Source organism: Pelodiscus sinensis, chromosome 2 (assembly GCF_049634645.1).
Source record: "Pelodiscus sinensis isolate JC-2024 chromosome 2, ASM4963464v1, whole genome shotgun sequence".
Taxonomy (NCBI): Eukaryota; Metazoa; Chordata; order Testudines; family Trionychidae; genus Pelodiscus; species Pelodiscus sinensis.
Genome location: NC_134712.1, coordinates 149,830,153 through 149,854,413, shown reverse-complemented (window position 1 = coordinate 149,854,413; position 24,261 = coordinate 149,830,153). Strand labels below are relative to the sequence as shown.

Here is a 24,261-nt window from a genome sequence, read left to right as displayed (position 1 = left end):
AGTGGTCACAAAGGCGTCACTTGATTTTCACCATTATAAGAACTGAAGTAATCTTTTCTTGCTAGCACTCAGTGCGGCACAATTAATAAGATACTGTTATGCAGGGGCAGATGACCATTTTGCGGAACCCAGGGCAGCCCAATTTCTCGGGGCCCCCCTTTTCCACGGCGCATGCGTGGGGCTTCTTGAAGCGTGGGGTCCGGGGTGGCCGCCCCACTCGCTGTGCCCTATATCCACCCACGCTGTTATGCAATATGCCTGACTTTATCCGTGTCAGCAAGGGGAAGGCTGATTTTGAGGTGAGCGTTCACTCAGACAGTACCAGTGGTTTGACAACGTGTTAGAGCTTACAGCATACTCTTTATCCCTCCTCAGTGTCTCTGCATATCTGTTATATACAGTGTGGGCCAAATCCTGAACCTTGTTTATGCTGCCCAAAAACCATCCTGCTTCTCCTTTAGTGCTCCAAGCACAAGGCAGGTAGGCCCTACATGGCTATGGAACTAGGCTATACCTGGAGCTGACTAGTCCTGGGAATGATTTGGGTACATTCAAAAAGAAGGCAGAAGAGCTTCACATATCACTGGGCTAGCAGGTGCTATGGCAGGGATGGGCAATAGTTTCTGAGAGGGGGCCACTTCAAACATTTTTTGAAGTGGTCGCAGGCTGCCCCAGAAGGGGCAGGGCCTTGGACAGAAGGGGCGGGGCTTTTAAATAGCAGGAGTTAGAAGGGCTTGCAACTCCCCTGTGACTCCCAGGCATCACGTTAGCCGGAGATGGGAGCTGTGAGCTCTTTCAGTTCCTGCTATTTAAAGGGCTCGCTGTTCCTGACCTCAGTGCTAGTGCATTGCCTGGGAGACGGAGAAGCGTGAGCCCTTTCAACTGCTTCTATTTAAAGGGCTCACGCCTTCCCTGCACCTATCAGGAAACATGCTGCCTGGCAGCCATGGAGAAGCATCAGCCCTTTAAATAGAAGAAGTTAAAAGGGCTCGTGCAAGGCTCCAGGGAATGCACTAGAAGCTGGGCGGGAGCTGCAAACTATTTTAACTGCTTCTGTTTAAAGGGCTTGTAGCTCTGGTGCCGCTAGCGCATTGCCTGAGAGCCCGAGCCATGTTTCTGGACAGGCATGGGGAAGGCGTGAGCTCGTTAAATAGAAGCAGTTGAAAGAACTCACACGGCTCCGGCTCCCAGGCAACGCGCTAGAGGGCGGGGCCTTGAAAAGCCACGCAGGCCGCATCAAAGCCCTAGGTGGGACGGATCTGGCCTGCTGAGCGGCTTTTGCCCAACCCGTGCTATGGGCTAACCAGGACAGCATGGAGCTAATTCTTGAATCGTGGTCTCTGCCTCTTCCCTCATATACAGCAATCTCCCTGGTGTGGGCATGCCTGATGCCAGTGGTGAATTGGCAAGGAGTGGGTCTGAAGCAGCTCTCCAATATCAAAGCATACCAATGATGGGATAATTACTTCAGCTCCAGGGACCACCAATGGCCGCTCCAGGTGTCTGCTTCATCCTCGATACAGTGCACCCACTTGGCATATGACAACACACACAAATCCACACTTTTCATTAAACCTGCTCTCCCCCTCAGTTCATAATTGTATTATTATGAAAGGAAATGAAGTAGGCCCACTCAGCCTTGAAGTGAGGTTGCCATGCAGAGGAGAGGCTTCGGGAGCTGAGCCTGCAGAAGTGACACAGGCTGTTGTGCTTATTGTTTTGAGAGGGACAGAGGGAGACTCACAAGGCAATGGAACAATTTTCCCTTTTTCCTGGCACCAGCAGCTGCTCCCCTCTGCCGGCTGGGCTTAGGCACCATTTCAGAACCCTGGCTGTGCAAGAGGGCGAGACGGAAGAACAAGGATGCTTAATAAGTGCAAGAGTAGCAGGATAACCTCCCCTCTCGCCCTTGAATAGAATGAGCTGTATTAACCTTCCCCTTTAGATTGCTGTGGATGTTGTAGAGGCATCCTCCCACCCTGCTGAAACATGCACATACGTGAGATGGGGGCAAGAGCACAGGAAAATGGTGGCAATGCACGAAAGGTCATTTGGCTAATGCATAGTATGTCATTGGCTGTTTGGAGCAACAGTGTTTAATTGCCATTGGTTTTTAACTCAGCTTGACAGTGCCGTATTGGAGGAGTCCTACTGCAGCACAACTCTGGAAACTGGCCATTTATCACAGGCCCAATTGTCCTGATCTGACAAAGAGGGTTCTATCAGTATTTCTGCACTTTACATGAAAGAAAACAGGATATTAGGGCCCACGCATACATGAACAGATTGCCAGCCCTTGCTTCTCTTCTAGCACAACTGCACAAAGCTGAATGAGTTTGATGAGCTTTACAAGGTTCGCCAAGCTTCATTTCCACTGAACGGCTGCTTAGGGATCTGCGCTTTGTGATGTACAGCAGTCATTCACAATAATGCTCTAAAATCTCCTTGCCTTCACTCGCACAGACATAGGCTGTGTTTCACTAGCCAGACTACAATGATCTCAGCACTTCAGTGACAAAATAGTGTTTGTTCACCTTAACTGGAAACACTCTTCATTCTAGAGGTTTCTCCTTGTACACTAGGTAAATGTTTCCCAACTTTCTTCTTATCTAAACAAAATCTAGACATCCAGCATCAGTATAAACGAAGGGCTACTGAGATTTCAGTAACATAAGCTCAGTTCTATTAATTTGTATACTTTTACTCATCTATGAGAGAGATCCTCAACACTCAAGGAATTGAATGCTCCAAATCTGGAAAAGTTAATTACAAATTCTGCCTGTGAATACTCTGCACTTGCTAAAATTATCTAATAGGGTTACCATATGTGAACTTTCAAAAAAAGAGGACACTCCTGAGAGGGAATGTGTCTGTATCAGTATCTACCAACTCACGTTGTATTAATGTGTTATATACTATATAATGTATATGATATAACACATTAGTACAATTCAATTTTTATGATTTGCCAAATTTAGCATAACCTTCAGTTTTCTACCCCAGATTCATTTCTATTTGGCTGCAATGTAGTAGGGGGAACAAAATGGAAAAGCACAGTCATGAGGTAACAAGCACCAGCACTTGGTTACTGTGAGTTCCTGTTTACCTCAGACTCTGATACATGGGAATAAAGAATCTGGGTCATAAAAGCAACTGGAGAATGTTACCTGTCTTTGTGCTGAGTAGCAGGCAGCCTGGAAATTGGCAAGTTTTAGCTTCAACCAGTAGAAGACTGCTTCAATACGATGATTCACTTCGTTTAGAAAGAGATGTTAGCCTCAGCAAGAAACGTGTGTATTTTCTTTGGAATTAATTCTACATTGTCCTGAAAAATGGTGCTCTGGTAAATGTGGTAGCCCATACCAAGATGGTTTTGTTCCAATGTAGAAATAAGATTTGTTCAGATTGATCAACCTGGCAGCTTTGAACAAAAATTCAAATAGTGGACAGCACTTAGCTCATTGTTGTTGTTATGCCAGCTGTACGTGGGGAGGTTTTGTTGTGTGCTGTGTGCACAAAGAGTTGAATCACAAGCGTATGGAGGCAATGAAGAGTCACTTTTCAGAACAGTTGTCCACTCTAGACAGTAAAATAGAAGGAAGAGACACCTCAGAATGGGTGATGATTAGAGGGTCACCTTGGGAGGACAAACTCCAAGGATCTTACTGTATTCCAAAAAGCAGCTGCTACCATGGGCAACATTAATAGCATATCTGCCTGGCAGATGCTGAGAATAATGCTACAATAGAAAATATCAAGAGATTAAAATTGATATTCTGAATTTTAGGGAATAAAAAAAAGAGAGCATCATGCATTATCAGGGAAAACAAAAAACCCACAATGCTTGATAAGAACAACTGATACTGTATCGGGTAATATCATAAGACAAGTACAAATAAAAGCAATTGGGCCACAAAGAGCCAAGACCTACTCATGGAATGAGCTATGACTCTCCCAAGAAGTAAAATCAACAGAAACAATACACTTAATCCCTATCCAATCATTATGTCAGTATCTGATTTGACAAAGAAAAGTAACAATACGTCCTCCAAATGCAAGTACTTGTGTCAAAATTTTCTCAGTGAAAAATGTTCAGTTATAGATTACTTAAAAAATGATTTTATTAATTCAATAGGCAAACACATTTATGTGTCTTATCTTTGAGTCTCAGAGGGGCAGCCATGTTGGCTGTAACTTTAAAAACAACGAGTAGTCATGTGGCACCTTAAAGACTAATAAATATATATATAGTATTGTGAACTCTCATGGAAAAAATCCACTTCTTCTAATGAGCTAGAAGCTGGAGTGGAAATAACAGGAACCCAGAATTTATAACAGAAAATGAAGGGGGGAGGGAAGGTACCTCTCAGTTGTAGTACTGGTGCGAATGAGGCTAATTGAGTGGGCTGGAAGTGTCCCATACTTAGCTTTTGATGTAAATGAGGTGCTAAATAGAGGGAAGGCTGGCTTTATAATGCGACATCTAGTTAATGTCTTTGTTCAAGCCCAGGGAAACAGTATCAAATTTGCATATGAAGGTCAATTCCCCACTCTGTCTCTGTAGTTGGCTTGTGAAATTCCTTTGCAGAAGAATGGCTACTTTTAAATCCATTAATGAGGACCCAGACAGATTAAAATATTCCTCTTCAAGTTTGTGTGTGTTATCATTTCTAGTGTCTAATCTATGAGGAATGTGAAGGAGCTACTCTTCAAAATGTCTCATCTCAGCTATTTAAAATTATCTGAAATTATACATATTTAAAAAAAAACCCACAAGCAGACAGGGGCAAAATTAGAAAGGCCAACACACAAAATGAGTTTAAACTAGCTAGGGACATAAAGGGTCACAAGAAAGCATTTTACAAATACATAAGAAACAAGAGGAAGATCAAGGATAGGATGGGCCCATTACTCAATGAGGAAGGAAAAACAATACCAGAAAACACAACATTGGCTTTTTATTGTTTGAGTATTCACCAAAAAGGTTAGCAATGATTGGATGACTAGCATGGTAAAAATGGGTATGTCTACACTACCCTCCTAGTTCGAACTAGGAGGGTAATGTAGCCATACCGCACTTGCAAATGAAGCCCGGGGTTTGAATTTCCCGGGCTTCATTTGCATAAACTGGGCGCCGCCATTTTTAAATCTCTGCTCGTTCGAACCCCGTGCCGCGCGGCTACATGCGGCTACATGCGGCACGAACTAGGTCTCGTGGAATGAGGTCTACACTAGGGCTGTATTTTGAAATAATTCCTCTTATGTCAAATTTATAAGCAAAGTGTCCACAATAATAACCCTGTTATTTCTAAGTAAGGGGCCACTTATTTCAAAATCTGTACATCTGCTTTTCTCAGGGAACAACACTAATTTCAAAATAGTTATTTCAAAATAGAATTTAGCGTTAGTGTGGACATTCCAGTGCTGCTATTTCTAAATAGCTACTCCCCAGAGTAATTTGAACTAATTTCTCCCCAGTGCTTCCTGGGCTTTAAATAGAGGTAGCATTAATGGAGCCTGCTTCAGACTAATTTTGAAGCTTCCCAATAATGAGGACAAGCAATTTTGATTTTGTAAAATTTGGAGTTTAAGTCAAATTTAGTTATTTCAAAATACAGTAAAACTCCATTAGTCCGGCATCCAGTGCTCTGGGACTCCTGATGGTCCAGCACCATCAGGAACCCGGAAGTGCTGGGGCAGCCGGACAGGCTTCCCCCATTCAGCTGCTGCTGAAACTGACCAGCAGCTGAATCGGGGAAGCCGGGAGCAGAGCAGCTGGGGTGCTGCCGGGTTGGTCCAGTAGCGCTACCCCTCGGGGCTGCGGGACCAACCCGGCAGCACCCCAGCTGCTCTTGGGGATGCCTGGGGCAGAGCAGCTGGAATGCTGCCGGGTTGGTCCCGCAGCGCCAGAGGATGGCGATGCGGAACCAACCCGGCAGGACCCCAGCTGCTCTGCCCCAGGGGTCCCCGATTCAGCCGCTGCTGAAACAGATCAGCAGCTGATTCCAGGAAGCCCAGGGCAGAGCCTGACTATCGTACCCCTCCCACCCCACTCCAGACCCCTCATAGCCCCCCCTTCTGATAGTCCGGCATATCTGATAATCCGGCACCCCCTGGGTCCTAAAGGTGCCGCATTATCGGAAGTTTACTGTAGTTTCCTAGTGTTGGGCATGGCCTTCCAGTCCTACATTTCTTTGATTCTATAATTCTGCTTTAAATGGGTGACATTTTTGAAAAATGTTTTGAAACTAATTTTCTGGGGTTGAAAACTTCTGACAAGTGTCCTCTAGGAACCAATTTGTATATCCAAATTACAGGCTTCAAGAAATTTGGAACATAGGTCCCAATACTTCTGACAGGGCAATCAATGCAAGTTTTGCCATTACCAGTAATTGGAGAGCCAGCTGCTTTGAGTGCCATGTTAGAGGTGGCTTGAGAAGGTTTCTGAAAATTCTTCTATGTCATCACTAGTATCCAGTCAAGAATAAATGGACTTTGCTGCTTCTACTACTTAAATGGGAGCTGTACCAAACCCTTCCATAAAAAAATGCTGCTTGAATGCCTGGGCTTAGATAAATTAAAGATCTATGATCACATCCTAATTTCAAAAACCCATAAGCAGTAGATTAATTGGTATGAGATAGATGTTCAATGTTATACAGTCAATTAGCGAAACGAAAAGTCAGTGTAAATCCATCACCGCCAATTAAGACATATTACAGATAATATTGTCTCTTTGGTGTTTTTACCAACCTTAAGTCATTTGCCTGTAGGAAGCTAATGTTCAGCTTGTGATTGTGAGCATGAGGTTGTTTCTCAATGGCTCTTGATATATGTATGCTATTCCAGAAGCTTAAGGGTGAATAGTAAAATGAAAAAATTGTGTGTCACTTTTTTTTGGACTTTTAAAAATTATGTGAATCAAGGCTTTTAAAAAAAATGTTTTGGTGTTATTATTTGTTTTATGTTAGTTGGAATTCCTTGACAAAATTATAAATAGTGGTGATATTGCATGAGTCTGTAACTTGAGCTGCAATTTTCCCTTGTCTTGCCTCAACTGATGCTGATAGGCAATCAAGGGCTTGTCTGCACAGGGAAATTAATCTGCATTAAGTAAAGTTGTGAATTTAAACCAGAATAGTTAAAAATGGATTAAACTCCTGCCTGAACACTCTCCTTTGGAATAAAAGTGGTCATAACTCAGTTTAGCTTAATTCATTTCCAAAGCGGAGTGATTATTTTGGAATAAAGCATTTTTATTTCAGAATAAAATGTCCGGATGGAGAGATATATTCCAATATATTTATTATGCTTTTTCCCCATGGAGATAAACCATTATACTTTGTTCTAGGCACTGCTTCTGTGATGACTTAAACTGTCTGAAAATTAACATCTGCTCCTCCCATAGCTGAAGAAGGATAATTATAACTCAGGGTATCGTGGGGCAAATTAAATAATTCATTGTTTCTTCTTCATAGTTTACCTCTGATATTATAATCACAGTAAACAGCAAGGAGAAAGTGTACCTGCTTAACTCTACTTGGTCATCACCACTGACCATAATGATGCTGCACTTGTGAACAGTGGGACCAGGAAATTGTATAGTGAATACCAAGAACTTTGAAAATCTGTACTTGGTAATAGATGAAATTCCTTCACTTTCTTCATTACCTTTACGAGTTCAACTCCAATTGTTTACTGTGATGGATTAGCACAGCTTCCTATACATGAACAACTAGACATGAGACTAGAATTTAAAGTTACAAACAAGAGGCTGTCTCTACACTAACAAAATTGGGGCTCATAATCCTCTATTAGTTACAGCAATGGTGGAATTTGGTGCAGACAAGGCTCTGGCATTTTTACCACCTTGTTGTATAGGTCTATAACACAATGGTAAAAATGCCTGCCCTCTAAGCTACATTAGAGTTTGTTCCACAACAGCTACCACTACGAGAGACTTATTAGTGGTCCAGTATGGGTAATAATAAGTAGCCCTTGCTGACAGGGTAATGTTTCCAAAGCTGTAAGTCCAAGCCCTGCCAAGAATGGTACAGTGAGCCAGTCTGTTACATTCAATTCTCCAAGAACTCTGCTGGCCAAGGCAGGATTCCTCTTGGTGAGGAGGGGCGGAAGGAAACAATCTGGAGTGCCGTTTGCTTCCTTTCTGAATGAAGTAAGGAGTTGGGCACTCATTGCAAGCTTCAGACTGTGCTCTTTGGGAACATGGCCTCAGGCAGGAGTGAGGAACCTTTCTTCACTTGGGGGCCACTGACCCACAGAAAAATCAGTTGGGGTCCACACTCAAGTGAGAAGCAAAGCACAGCAAAACATCTCACTGATCTAACTCCCAACTGAGGGAGCTGGATCAAAGTAAGCTGGAGGTTAGATCCATAGAGCTAGACTGATGGCTCTACATGGGTATGTCTACACTGCTTTTAGGCACCTGTGGCTGGCCCATAGCAGCTGAGTTGGACTTGCAGAGCTCAGGCTGCAAGGCTGTTTAATCATAGTGTAGATTCCCAGTCACCAGCTGCAGGGTCCTCTGACCTTGCAATGTTTTGTAGTCCAGGCTCTCTAGCCAGAGCCTGGAAGCCTATACAGCCCAAGTCCCATGAGCCTAAGTCATCTGGTATAGGATAGCTGCAGGTGTCTAATTGCAGTGTAGAAATATCCCATGGCTCTTAGAATGCTCTTGGGCACTAGAGAGAGCACCTGGTCTTCTGGATTGTGGTTATACTAAGAAAAGACATTGTTTTATAAAATATGTTTACTAACCCAAGGTTAAACACAACTATGCCTGTAATATGTGAAAGGGCTGACCCGCAATGAACTCAGACCTCTGTCCACACGAAGGGGCAGAATTATGTTTATCATCATGTTAGGTAAACATGTTTTGAACACATTCTCCATCATATTGCCTGTGTAGACATAACCTGTCTTACACTGGAGGAGGGCTGGAGAGAAAGAAACATGGTTCCCTACATGGCTCCTGCCCCGGCACACCAGTATTGCAAAGGGCAGGCTATAACTCTTAGCAGAGTCACTTTGCACAGTTTTAACCATCTCAATGAATGACTCAGAAGGGAAGAACCCAAGAATCCTAACATTTTGTTCTATACACTGTACCTCAAAGGTCTTGATCTTGAAATGTCATCGGTCAGACATGTCCAAGTCAATATGTTTCAGGAAGGATGGTAACCTTTAATAAACAGATATAAAGCACCTTCTAGCCATTGATGTAGCCCTGACTACAAATAAAATGTATTCAAATAAAAACAAATCCAGCAGTACAGCTGGTCTTTAATGACACTTCATTTACATACGAAAAGACTAAATTGAATGTTTATGGAACTAACAGAGGATTGAGAAGAAGAGGATTGTTCTACCTTCAAACATTGACACTAAAAAAACCCACCCTTTCTACAGATGCTTCCTGACACAGTACCTTTTCAGTAACAAAGGCTAAGGGGAAAGATAATTAGAGATGGATACGTATTGGAATGCAAACCCACTCATAGTTACTGCGTCAGACACAGTGTAATTCAACTCAGATGAAATTCCCCTTGGGCAGTGGGCCAGAAAAAGGCCTTAAGTCCCACTTATACTTCCAAAATAGGGAGTAAATGAGACTTACGAGATGCATAGGTCCTTGCGCTGGTGTTTCACCCTATATGTGGGTAGAGGTACTATCACTTTCATTTCCATGAGATAGTACAAACAACCAGTAAGGGCCAATTTAAATGCCCAATTTCTTGGTGGCTAATGTTCCCTTATTTCTGCGTAATTTTATTGTGCTCCTGAATCAGCTGTAGAATTGTGGCTGAGTGCATCATGTTTTATCAAGTGTTATTTTGCGCTAAGTATTCAAATTGACAAATAACCCTAGGTACCATTCACAGAATTCAATACTATTTGAGACTTTATAGTTTTATTTAGGTTTGATAGCAATGCCACTCTTTATACATCTTAGGAAAACGGGACTCCTGACCAGGATTTTCCTCAGTCCATTCAAACACCAGTGACTCCTCAAACTCAGTGCTAATCCTCTTGCTTTAAAAAGTTCAGGCTCTGGGATTCTTGCACCACTATTAGGCAGATGAAGATTTTAGGAAAATTCTGCATTGGCGTAGTTTGTATGCTCCAGAACTGGAGCACTGTTGTGGAAAGATTAATGAAGCTATGCAGCAAGTAGCAGCAAGGATCTAAGAAACGTATCCCAACTGGCTTCTGACCTGGTGTTGATCTCATACAATCTTAGTCTATATTCTTATTCCAACATAAAAAAACATTGTATTTCTTGTCATTGGTCTATATCATAAACGTACCCTTTATTGGCTCTTTGCTTTGACCTATTTACAACTGATCTACTGTTGTACAATGGGGAATATTGCCACCATCTAGCAAATATCCAGTTTTAATGCTGCAAAACCTAAATACTTCTGTGATTTTAGGAAATACCCTACCAGAAATGAGCCACTTTCTAAATAAAAAAAAAATTGAATTTACAACGATGCTTGAATTTCCCACACAAAGGCCAATTTTCTGCTATCCTTCTATTTACTGATCAGAAAACGATCCCCTTCCAAGGAACTCTTAAGAAAAACACACTCATTTTATTAACTCTTAATTCCATTTTGTGTGACGTGTAACATTTTTTCTGATTACAGAAATGTATCTGTTCATATGGGTTACCCAACCTCTTCCTTTCATGCCCAACGGGAACATTACTGCAACCCCACATTACTGGTATGCTAAGTCTTTCCTACTGATAATGTGCTGTTGCAATATTAATGCTGCTTAGTATATGGAGAATTAATGGTTCAGATTTCTGGTGTAAATAACTGGCTGCAGAGATAATGGTGTGAAGTGAACCTGTCACACTGGTTTATGAATGAATGCCTCTAAATGAGAATCCTTGCATTGATTCCCATGTTGTAATGGCACTAAGAAACGACAAACTGATTTTTGTTTAGCACGATGAAGGATTAAACAGAATTAACACAAAGCATGGAGATTAAAAGCAAAGCTGCTTCTTTTGGTTGACAAAAAAACAACAACACCCTGGGCTTGCCCAGTTACAATTTTCGTTGAATTGAAAAGTTGGAAAAATGTAATTTGTTTTTGATCAATTTTTAACCAAGTAAAGGAAATGAAGGGCTAGTTTCACAAAATAGAGGCAGTACTGCCCTTCTGCCCAGTAGTTAGAACACGTAGTCCTGGGTTCAAATCCTCACTCAGTCTAATGTGGAGCAGAGACTTGAACTGATCTGGTCCCCTTCTCAGGAGAGTACTCAGACCACTGGACTTAGTGGTGTTCTAGTAAGTTTTTCCCAGCTTCTCCCCTGCTGAAGCTGTTCCATTTTGCATAGTGCACTTGTCATAGTCACAGTCACAGAGAGTGAGTGTGAGAGGCTCCCAGGGAGGGCACTCAGTTGGGAGAGGGGATACCTGTGATCCATTCACTTGTTTCAATATAAACAAAGTATAAATTGATACAATTCATTTTGACAGTTTTTCCTCCTTTTCCCCTCTTCTGATTGAAACAATTTGCTGAAATTGACTCAAATTTGCTAAATGTTTTGGTCAACTTGAATCTGCTTTGTTTTTAAATTTGCCAAAAAAGGCTGTGTCCAATCTTCCCCCTTCCCCGAGCTCGCTCTCTATAAAACGTAGGAGGAAATCAGTGTTATAAATTGTACAGGGTGTGATGGATTGAGAACAAGGAGACTTGGTTCCGTTTCCAGCTATGCCATTGACTTGCGGGGTGACCGGTCGGCAAGTCACTACACTGCTGTGCCCATCCATAAATGCTCTGAGATCTTTGGATGACAAGCACCATTGCACTTGGGTATTCTAAATGTTCAAACCTGTTAGGAATCCTACAAAGCTCTTAATCTCAATGATATTTTGTGGCAATGGGGCCTGCAGGCTATATGCTGAGTAAAAAATGCATTTCCTTGACTCCACATAAGTTAACAGTGGAGATCACAGAGTCACTCCACATTTACATTGGTATAACCGACAATAGAATGTGGATTGCTCATTTTATGTAATTGTTTCAGGGCTTCCCATCTGAAAGAACACAACAGACTGGAAATTGTACAAATGTAAAAGGGGAATGCAACATGTGAGAGTATGGTGGTGCCACTCAGCAAAATGAAAGACATGTCATGTACTGTATTTATTACTGAAGCAAGTCATAGTCTATGTGGCATAATATTGAAAATGACATCTTGTAAAATGCTGCTAACGGCAAAATGGAGCCATGTTTCAAAGTGAAGGTTATTTATTTTTCACTTTCTAACATTAGTCTATGTGTCCAGGTAAGAAATGACTTGGATATCTATCTGGGTTGGGTAGCAAGCATAAGGCAGACAGCAGACAAAAATAATCTAACTGGCGATTCGCATGGGAATAGAGATATATGGACTAAAAGCTGGTCCTCACCTATGAGAACCAGAGATATGGAACTCAAATTGGCATGTACAGATCTGGCAAAACAGTACTGGATGCAGCATTAATGGTTATGCTTTTGGCCATTGGACTCAAGTCTGCCCTCAGTTTCATAGGAGTGACTCCTGCTGGCCTTTGTGAGGAGATAATTGTCCTGACAGTGATCACTAATTCCCTGGTACAATCCAAGCAATCTCACTGAAGTCAATGGGTGTGCATAGGTTATAAGTCAGAGCAGGATTTGGAGCAGCTAATGTAGTTATAACTTTGACACTGTGTTGACAGAGGAATATAAATGAGGCACTTCAAAAGTGCAAATGAAGCGGGGATTTAAATATCCTGCACTTCATTTGCATAATCACATCATAGCGCTCTTTCAAACAAGCGCCATTTTGAAAGTAAAACCGCAGTCCAGAAGCAGTTCTTTTGAAAATGGCAGGCTTTTTCAAAAGATCCTGTACTCCTCAAAAAACTGATATTTTGAAAAAGCCTGCCATTTTCAAAAGAACTGTTTCTGGACTGCAATTTTACTTTCAAAATGGCGCTTGCTCAAAAGAGCGCCATGGTGCGATTATGCAAATGAAGCGTGGGATATTTAAATCCCCGCTTCACTTGCACTTTCAAAGTGTCTAACTTGCATCCCTTGGTCGAAAGTGGGATAGTCTAAACACAGCCTGAGGTATTGGGGCTCTTTTCCCACAAAGCAAGGGTAGGATTGAGCCTGTAACAGGGTTCCTCTTAACTCCAGCATCTGCAAATTTTTAAAAAACAGATATGTAGTTAAAGTCATTCCAGAAAGCAGTGAGAAAATAAAGTGCTAACAGACACGGGGAGGCTTCACATGAGAATTTACATTAGAGAACGCACAGCAGGGCCAAGCATCCACAGAAAACAATATTCAAAAAATATGACCTAGATAATAGTGTTTCCCATTGACTGGAATTCATTAAAAATGCTGCGTTAAAAATATACTGTACAGAAGTCTTTGAAGCTTGAGCGTCATTTTCATTTTGAATAACCCAGTGCTACTTAACTAGCTGAGAATAAAAGATGCTCTTTACAACTGCAACAACAGCAACAAAAGACATTTGGAAGAAAGTGATGTTATTAAGAAGAGGCTAATATTAAAACTGTGAGAGTGAATGCTTTTACTTTGCAGGGGTTTGTAGGAGGGAATGTTTTCTTTAGTTCTGATCAACAGGAGCTCACAGTGCCCAAGTGCTGGTTCAAAGGGATCCCAAATCTGAAAGCAAAACTCAGCAGAAACTCCCAACTTTTTAAGCTAAAACTCATAAATTTCTGATTGTTTTCACTGAAAACTGCAACTGGGACACCATTAAGATTTATGGAGCTCTATACAGTACTATTCAACTTGTGTCCCTTTACCTGATGGCAGCCCAGAGGAAGGGAAAAGGAACAATGATTTTTTTTGAGATGTGATTTTATTATCTTCAGGAACACACCAATGGAATACTTGTAAAGCAAAATTTAAACTAAGGTCCTGATTGACACAGTAAATTCAGAAACTGACAGTATATATACCTGGGCTTGGCAAACACCTGTTTATTAGCTTCATTACAACCTGAGTGGATCTTTCACAGGTTCAGTGTTCTGTTAATAGGTCTGGGAGGCTTTTTCACTTTTAAGTTAACTACATCTCCTCCAGAGGAAGCAGAGCCACAGACCAGGGACAGGAAGAGAAGGTAGATGGACACTGAGACACAGTGGTGCCCCAAATGTCCCACTATTCTATACAGATGCATATTCTAGGGGAAGGGTGTGTGTGGAGGGGGGAAGGTAAGGATATATGGACAAGGATGGCCCTGGCACCTTCTCCCTGCAGCTACTGCATTTGGGACAGGACATAACTCTTCACATTCTCCCAGTACACCTCATGCAGCAATTGGGCACAATGACGATATTTCTGGTAATAAGATATGGGCTCAATCTAGCTCATGTGGAGCAATTAAGGCAGTACAGGGAGTAAGGCCTTTCCACCTGCTGCTTGTCTAAGAGCTCCTATGATCATCTCTTGGAGAAGAGGAAGCGTTCAGTTTTTAAAAAAGAAAACAGTTTGTCTTGAACATAAAGAATCACAGAAATCCGACAGCATAAGAACATCATTACGCGCATCATATTCAACTGAGCTTTACAATTTCATAAAATAAACAAAATTAATAAATCTTTAAGCGACTGCAAAAATGTCTTCTATTTGTACAACTGCTTAACATGTAATTTCTACTGCAATTGGTTGTGTGGTTAGTAATTTGTCGCATAGTAACATTTGGTTTTGCTACTGAAATTGCTACAAGAGGCAAATTAAACTCATGTCTCTTACAAGCCCATAGTAATGCAAGAAAGATAAATTATGGCTCTGTTCTGATTCAAATAAGTGTAGTAAAGAAAATAATACTTTCTCCTTCCCTCACCACAGAACCAGGTCTTTAAAATATGGTCAGAGGACTAAACTTCTTAAAGGGGCATCTCCACATATGCAGCTCTTTGCAAGCACCAACTCCCGCCTTCTCATCTGGCTTAAAAACTGGTTCCCTTGCATGTACTGACTCCCACCTTCCCCATTTTGCTGCTGCCTCTGATACAGCAGCGTGCGGGGTGGGTTTTGCATGTAATCATGAAGGTTAACCAATGAGCCCAGGTGAACCGGTTAACCATTTAAACGTGTATACTAATACATCCCTGAGGGCACGAATACATAACAGGGCTAAAGCTGAAATAAGCTACGCAACTTGAGCTACGTCAATTGTGTAGCTTAAGTCGAAATAGCTTATTTCAGCTTTTGGCGCTGTCTGCACAGCAGGAAGTCCGAGAAAGAGCACTCTTCATCCCACTTCCCTTACTCCTCTTAAAATGAGGATTATAGGAGTTGGAGTAAGAAGTCTCCTATCTTGAAATTATGTCAAAATAACTGCTTGTAGTGTAGACGGACTATGTTATTTCGGAATAACATCAGTTATTCAGAATAACCCTAAACTGAAAATAAACAGTATATATGTAATAAGGGAAACCACATATAGCCCATTTCTTCCTCCACCACCTGGGATTTTGGCCACTGGATAATGGAGGGACCCATGAGCCCTAATCCAGTTTGTGGAGAACACAGACCACTCAATCCCTTTAGCATTTCTCTGGGGCAACATAATACAAATTCTGTATCTGCAGGACACAGATGTTGGGGAGCCCTCTACATGAACTCTCTGTTTTTCCTCCTCCTCTAAAAGGAAACAACATTCTTTACATTGAATTAGATGCCTAGGCAGATGTACAACATAGGCCCAAATCAATAGAAGATTCCCCTGCTGCTCCTGAAATCTTTACCGGCAATCTTTTGCCAGATGGTGACATACACAGCAGTAGACAGACCTTCCCTTCATTACTGTATCCTTGTGTTCGGTAAATCAGGAAGCAAAGTCTCTGTATCAGCTTCCACAGACTAAGAAAAAAATTTAAATCTCTTAGTTTACGTTCTGAAAATATATTCGCTTCCTATCAGTGCATAATTCACTTTCACCCCCAATGCCTGAGAACTGAAAAATAAGGGTTTCATTCTAGTTGTCATTTGATCTCTTCTTCTAAATGAGAATCCTAACAAAGGGCTGCTTTCTATTTTGAATCAAAACATTAATGCACTTCCCCTTTAATGGGGGGCGGGGGAAATGTTTCCCTTTTGGAGGGCACCTTTTCATCTATATTGCATGTAATCCTTCTTGGTTAGAGACTGTCCTAAACTATTGACTCTTGATTCAAGTCCCTGGCTATGTCTACACTACAATGATCTATCAGAAAAAGGTACGCAAATTGCATGCTGTAATTTGTGTATCTTTTTCTGATATTTTTTTCGGAAGAGGCTTTTCTGAAATTTGGCTCATCTACACTGCGCCAAATTTCAGAAAAGCCTCCTCTTTTGGAAGAGCCCTTCTTCCTTGTGGGAGGAGGAAGACAGAGCTTCTGAAAGAGTGCGTTTGCTCTTCCGCAAAAAAAAGCGGAAGAGCAGATGTGTTCCCTGGACGTGGTGAAATTTTTATGGGATACCCTGTAGTGTAGACATAGCCTCAGAGGGGTAGCCATGTTATCCTGTAACTTTAAAAACAATAAGCAGTCCTCTGGCTCTTTAGAGACTAACAAATATAATAGATCATGAGCTTTTGTGGGTAAAACCCACTTCATCAGATGAGTTGATTCCAATCTGATGAAGTGGGTTTTACCCATGAAAGCTCATGATCTATTATATTTGTTAGTCTCTAAGTTGCCACAGGACTGCTTCTTGTTTCTAGATTCAAGATTTATTAACCCTGAAGTTAAATTGTATCATTTTGGATTTAATGCTCCCTAAGGGTATGTCTACACTACCCCGCTAGTTCGAACTAGCGGGGTAATGTATGCATACCGCACTTGCTAATGAAGCCCGGGATTTGAATTTCCCGGGCTTCATTAGCATAAGCGGGGAGCCGCCATTTTTAAATCCCCGCTGCTTCGAACCCCATGTAGCGCGGCTACACGGGGCTCGAACTAGGTAGTTCGGACTAGGGTCCTATTCCGAACTACCGTTACTCCTCGTGAAACGAGGTGTACCGGTAGTTCGGAATAGGCACCCTAGTCCGAACTACCTAGTTCGAGCCCCGTGTAGCCGCGCTACACGGGGTTCGAAGCAGCGGGGATTTAAAAATGGCGGCTCCCCGCTTATGCTAATGAAGCCCGGGAAATTCAAATCCCGGGCTTCATTAGCAAGTGCGGTATGCATACATTACCCTCCTAGTTCGAACTAGGAGGGTAGTGTAGACATACCCTAAGAGCTTGTCTACACTACAGAGATGATCGACCCATGTCTAGTGAAAAAATGCTATTTTCGGGGGTGGGCAATAATTTTTGAAGGGGACCCACTTCACAAATTTAGGAAGTGGTCATGGTCCACCCCGGAAGGGGAAGGCCTTGGGGGGGGAGGGATAGAGCCAGCAGACTTCGAGTGCTGCCCCGTTCAGACCCTTATTGGCCTGGGGGTGGATGAGTGCATTAAGTCTTTGCACTCTGTCCCCACTCTGCCGGGGTGCCCAGCAGCCAGAGAGAACCTCCAGCTGTTTTGAATAGTTGGCAGTTCCCTTTAGGCACCACATGCCCCTGGCGGATGAGGGGACTTCCCACACTTCCCCCACCCCCAAGACAATCAGGACTTGGGGGTAGGGGAGCGTACGAAGTCTTTGCCCTTCTCCCCACAAAGAAATAAAGAACGAAACTGATTTGTATGGGAGGCAGAAGGACGTCAGGGAAATATTCTCTCTCTTTTTTTCTCTCTCTTTCCAAATGGACTTCCTCCGGGGACTCAACATGCATGGTCTTACAGGGGGGAGAGGAGCGGTGGCAGCACAGCAGCTGCATCAAGAGGGGGCTGGAGGGAGGCTTTCCCCTTAGTTTGGGAGGCGCCTCTCCCCTCCACATGCCTCCCAGCCGCTGGGAAGGGTCTGGGGGCAGGGGGAATGGATGAAGTCTCTCGCTCCCTGCCCCACCCCGCCAGGGGCGAGAGGAAGAGACTTTCTGGCTAGGGGAAGAGACTTTGCCCTCTCCCTTGTCCCCAGGTCTCGAATGGCCAGGGAGCAGGAGAGTGGCAGGGCAGTCGCGAATTGGATCAAGTGGCTTAGTGGGCTGGATCCAGACTGTGGATGCTGTTTTGCTCACCTCTGTGCTAATTCAAACTGAGAGGGCGCTCCTGTTGGCACTGGTAGTTCTGCTCCACATAAGGAGTAAGGGAAGCTGATGGGAGCGTTTGTTCCTGTCAACCTTCTGCTCTGTTGATGGGGTGAAAACTAGATTTAAAATACCTCAAATCCAGCTATGTAATTAACATGGCTGGAGTTGCATATTTTAAGTCGACATTCCCTTTTAGTGCAGATCAGGCCTCAGACTGGTTATATTCAATGTATTTGAATGTTTAATAGATCAAAGTATATATGTAAGCCCACAAATTACAATTGTGTGTGCGTGTGTAGCAAGGTGGGTACACTGTTCTTGAATGCATGAATAGCTGGGACCTAGGGTTGCCAGATGGTTTCAACAAAAATACTGGACACACTTGACATTACATCACAATCTACATTACATCTTATTTAGAAAATACCAGACATTTATATTTTCTCAGTTATATTTTCTCAATTTGTTTCTCGAACAGAAAGCTCAAATACTGGACTGTCAAGTTCAAAACTGGACACCTGGCAACCCAACTGGAACCCAGCCTCAATATGTCAACACTGCAGAGTTTTTCCAGAAAAACTGCTATTTTTCCAGAAAAACCATACTTACATCCACACTACTTTTGGGTTCTTTTGACAGAAAGTCAAAAGAATGGAGGGTTTTTCTGACAGCAGTAAACCTCTTTCTAGGAGGAAGACGCCTTTTTCCAAAAAAACTTTTTTGGAAAAAGGCATGTGGGGACGTGGAAGAGAGGGTTTTTTTTCCCAAAGAAGGACACACCAGGAAAAAGCAGAGATGTACTGGTGGCCACTCCCTCCACAGTAATCACAACTGAAATGTGCGATAGTGTCTAATCAATGTGAACGCTATCTTTCGAAAAAGCAGATGGCTTTTTTGTTGTGCTTTCGCTCTCTTTCGAAAAAAGTTTTTCTGGAAGCTCTCTTCCAGAAAAGCTTCTTCCGAAAGAAGCTTGCAGTCTAGACGTAGCCTCAGTCTCTGGCACCTAAAGAAACTGTTTTCTGCACTTTAATTTTTCCCCCTTTATTGGTTCATTTCACTATCAGCTTAATCCTGAAATCTGAAAAATTTAAATCCTGAGAACTCCAGGGTAAGACAAGAGAACAGCAAAAGAAATGATGGGTCAGACCATCAAAAGCTAAACTGACTTACAGCAGCTGAGGGTCTGGTCCACAATCTCTGGGTCAGAGATTGGTCACCGGAGACAAGTTTCTGATCTCTCTTAGGCCATGTTTACACTATGGATGATAGAGCAACTGTAGCTATGTCACTGAAGCACCAATGTGCAGATGCTTCCTACACCAAGGGAAGGGCTTTTTCCCCCCATTGATGTGGGTCATCCACTTCCCCAAGCAACAGTAGGTGTGAATTTATCATGCCCCTCAGCATTGTAGCTATACTAGACTAATTTAAGTGAAGACTGGACCCCCTAGACGTGCAAAACAGGACTAACTCCAGAGAGGGCATGGACTTACACCAATGCTGATAAAGAATCAGGCAATAATATTTTAGAAATGTGCATCTGTCTGTCTGTCCATCTATCTATAAGTCTGTTTGTTCAAGAACTCCTCCTAAACAGTGAGAGCTAGCTCAGGGATGGGCAATAATTTTTGAAGGGAGGGCCACTTCACAAATTTCTGAAGTGGTTGCGGGCTGCCCTGGAAGGGGCGGGCCTTGGGCAGAAGGGGCGGGACCAGGAGGTTTTGCGTGCTCCCCACTCACAGACCTTGATTGGCCTGGGCGCAGGGGAAGCATGTGAAGTCTTTGCCCTTGCCCACCAGTGCCTAGAGAGAATCACCAGCTCTCCCATCCCCAGGTCTTGATTGGCCTGGGGGTGGGGGAATGGCAGGGTAGCTGTGGGCCAGATCAATGAGCTTGGTGGGCCATATCTGGCCCATGGAGGCTGTTTTGTCCACCCCGTGGGCAAGGAGTTCAGGTGCAGGAGGGCCTCTGAGGTCTGGGAGGGAGTTTGGGTGACGGAGGCAGTTGCAACCTGGCATATGTGATTGGGTTGCAGGGGTTTGGGTTGTGACCTAGGGCAGGAGAGGATTGTGATCTGGGGCAGAGGATTGGGGTGCAGAGCCTGGGGGGAGGGAGCAGAGAGTTTGGGTTATGTGGGAAAGGGGGGCAGGAGTGGGAGGGAAGAGGACTGGGGGACAGGGAGGGGCTGAGGTACCAGAGGCAGGCTCTGGCCAGGAGACTTACCCAGCCAGCAGCCCAGCTCATTTCTCAGGCAGGCATCTGCTCCATCCTGCACAGGCTGCAGGGGCCATGTGCTCTGTGAATAAGAGCCTGAGGAGATGGGGGAATGGTGCTTCCTGTGCTACTTATTTTTAAAACAGGCAGATTCCATTGTCCAGAAACTGGTTAATGGGATGGTGCTGGGGTGGGAACAGCCATGAAGCACCACTCCCCCCCCTCCTCCGGGCTCACAGTTTGTGATCAGCATGCACGGGTGGGGCAAGCAGGGAATCTGACCAAGACTACCCATTGTGTCTCTGGGCAGATCCGGTGGGAGATTGTTTTGCCCAGGCCTGCACTAAATCAACACCGCTGTATTGATCACAGAAACGCTGATCTAGCCATAAATATAAACAAGTCCTTAGAGTAGAAGCCAAAGGAGGTGGACTAGTTGCCAGAGGGCATAGGAGAACGATGAACACATTCATCACAGTACACTGCAATCTAAATAACTCCTCCCAATATGATATCTATCCAGCTATGGCAATCAAGTATGTAACTACACAGTTATTAAAGACTCAGAGGGGTAGTCATCTGTGTCTGTATCTGTAAAACAACAAGGACTCCTGTGGCACTTTCAAGCTTAGTAGATTTATTTGGACATAAGCTTTTGTGGATAAAAACCACTTCGTCAGATGCAAGATGCACACACCTGACAAAAGTGGTTTTTATTAAAGTCTATGTCCAAATAAATCTGTTAATTTTTGAGGTGCTACAGGACTCATTTAAAAAAAATACACAGGTTGGACCTCCCTGGTCCTGCACCCTCAGGACCTGACTGGTTCCAAATGAGGGGATTTGCTTGATCAGGAGAGGTCTCCCCCCTTCTGGCCTGTGCTAAACTGCTGCCCCACATCTCCTACTAGGCTCCAGCCCACCCCACTGCCTCCTGGTTGCTCCCTGGTCTGGAGCTCTCTACCACCCGCTGGCCCCACTGCTGCTGGGGCCGGAGCTCCCCATCTGCCACAGGGACTGGAACTGCATGTCTACTGCTGGAGCCGGAGCTTCCTAGCTACCACTGGGGCCAGAGTTTCGTGGCCACTGCTGGCCTCCTGGCCCCAACAGCTGGGCAGTAGCAGATTTCCACACTGCACTGCCTGCCCCACCCATACACGGGGCTCCTGGCTGTGTTGCCGCCCCCCTCCCTACCGCTGCACTCCTGCCCTGATGCTAAACCTCCCTATAGCTGGACTCTGGTCCAGGAACATCTCTGGTCCTGCCAGACCCTACAGGTGCTGCCAGACAGAGTCCCAGTTAAGGGAAGTACAACCTATATTAAGGGTATACATAGACATTACACATACAATATATTATTTATGAATATTACTATTATTCGTATCGTATTGTATTAAACGCTTTTCTAATAATATAAATCTTACTAAATCAACAGGGAATCTTCTGGTACTTTACAGATTAACAAGTTTATTTGGGCATAAGCTTTCATGGGGTGGATCCCTCTTCATTAGATGCATCTGATGAAATTGGTCCCAGTCCAGGAAAGCTTATGTTCAAATTAATTTGTTAGCCTTCACGGTGCCATGGGACTCCTTGTTATTTTTGTTGTAATAGACTAACATGACTACCTCTATAAAATAAATGTTACTATTTCTCAAAGAACAAAGGCAGACAAATCATCTTTCATTTAACATCTAATTTTAAAATAAAAGATATTGTACCACACATTCATAACATACAAGAAAACATGTTTCATTGTAGATTTAAAAAAATGTTATCCTCTGCTATGCTCGTGATTCTGTGCCTCAGATTTTTTTTACTGCAATTCTCTTGCAGTTTGGTTAAATGTCAATGCTCCAATTACTTTAATAGTCAAACTGTGTGCTATTTTCACCACACAGTCATTCAGGCTTGCCATGTTTGACAAATCCCGTAATTGAGATGAACTCTCGGAGAATACTGACATGTAACCAGTCATTTCCTACTGCAGAATGTTGACCTCTCTAGCATAAACCCACAGAGGATTTATACAGCAGTCTGTAAAAAGAAAAAAAACAAAACCAAAACAAATAGGCTTGTAAAATTAAAAATAAAAACAACAGTAAAACAAAGCAAACCAAAGCCAAAAACACTTGATACATTTCTACCTCTCTCCTCATTCATTCACTGTATGTTTCACTGGAGGCTGACCTAAAAATCCTACAAACTCTTCGCATGTTTTCAAACGAGACTAGAGAAACCAAATCTAAATTATTCTTTTAAAAGAAACCTTTAAAAAAAATGAAGATATGATAACAGGTGCTGAGATCATTTAATGAAGGTCTAAAAGCAAATTTTATTTTTGCTCATGACAACAAAATACCAATTTACACAATTTGCATACAACGTTTATTACATGGCTGTTGCCTGAGTCAATCAATACAGTACATTAACCCCTACTGGAGCGTTTTCTTGACAAAGCTACATAGTTCACCATCATATCCTGGAGCCGAAATGTAGCCAGAGCACTGAACGCTCAGGGTTCACCTCATTTACTTCAGAAAGATTAATTGATTCAAGTACAAACCTTGTCAAGCCTATCAGGAGCATGGGCTGCTGTGCTGGCAGGTTCCTGGTTGCTGTCTTCGGGGCAATATCAGTGTTCAACAGTTTTGGGTGACTATGGGCCCACCACATTATATATCCAAATAGACTTTTCTATTTTTTTTTCCTTCAAAAAGTCAGTGTTAATTAAGATGAAAGCTCACTGCAAAAGGAAATATTATGAATATTTGGGAAAATGTTCCCTCGAAGCTTTTCCACCCGTGTGTGTATTTTTTCCATCCATGTATAGGATAATTTTTTTATGTGCACGAAGCATGTGTGAATGTGCACCACCAGTAGAAACAAAAACCCTAGCTGTGGGCCCTCAGCTGATCAGTTGGGTGGCATTTGAATCTCAGTTTACAGGGAAGACTAGTTTGGGGTAGTAGGAGGGGGAGAGTAGTTCTGAAATGCTCCTATGAATTGCATTGAGTAAATTCTTTTCAGCTTGACCCTGCTTCTGTTGAAGTCACCGGCAACTCTCCCCGCTTCTCCCCACACCCTGATGTTACTAGGAACCAGCCTTTTCTCTTGCTATGATGAAATGCTGAGCTGTGACAGACAGGGAAAAGTTTATTAAAATGGAAAAGAACAATTAATTCAATATGATAAAAACCAATAGGTTTTGAAAAATCAGAAATGAAAGAAGGTGATTTGTACCAGAATGCGATGGGGGACATTGTAACTTTTTATTTATATAAAGTAAATCACATTTCTTTAAAGGAATGGTTCTCAAACTGGTGAGGGCCAGTGATTCTTCTGTAAAAGTAAAACATCCATCAAGTCATGATATTAGCTGCTAGCTGAGGTCAGCTCTAGGGCACTTGGGAGAACTAATCTACAAATCAGGCACCTCTCTGCATAGCTGCTATTGTCAGTGAAGAAGGATGGTTGTACATCAACCTGGGGCTTGAGGAGACCTGGATTAAAATGCCTGCTTTGCCACAGACTTACTTTTGCCTCGGTTTCTCATTGGTAAAATAGCACTTCTCTATTTCACAGGGTGCTGTAAGGATACATACATTAAAGATTACAAGGCACTGACGTAGCAGAGTGATAGGGGCTAAATAAATACCTCAGAGAGATAGTCAGAGTAGGGTTGTAATAGTGTAGTAAGTTAACCGATTAACCGATAAGCCAAAGCTTATAGGGTAATGCTATAGACTACATGCATTTCCCCCTCTCCCCTTGCCAATATATTTTTTAGCAGGCTCGCCAGCAGTCCAGGTCAGTGCTGGCTCGTGCTGAGTCCAGGACCTACCCCCACTGCGGCTCTTTATTTAAAGTGTATTAGGAGGCAGGCAGGCA

The 24,261-nt window shown here is 43.0% G+C and overlaps 1 protein-coding gene across 17 annotated transcripts in view; it reads right to left on the bottom strand.

Moving 5' to 3' along the window:
* The window catches only part of LOC102455363 (poly(rC)-binding protein 3-like), a 685,006-nt gene that overhangs the window by 111,617 nt on the left and 549,128 nt on the right, over positions 1-24,261 (bottom strand). The window contains exon 2 of one of the 17 annotated variants that reach the window (XM_075921615.1): positions 3,168-3,579. The exons of the other annotated variants lie outside the window; for them this stretch is intronic. The gene's annotated coding sequence lies outside the window, so the exon portion shown is untranslated. The remainder of the gene's footprint in view (positions 1-3,167; positions 3,580-24,261) is intronic. 17 annotated transcript variants of the gene reach the window in all.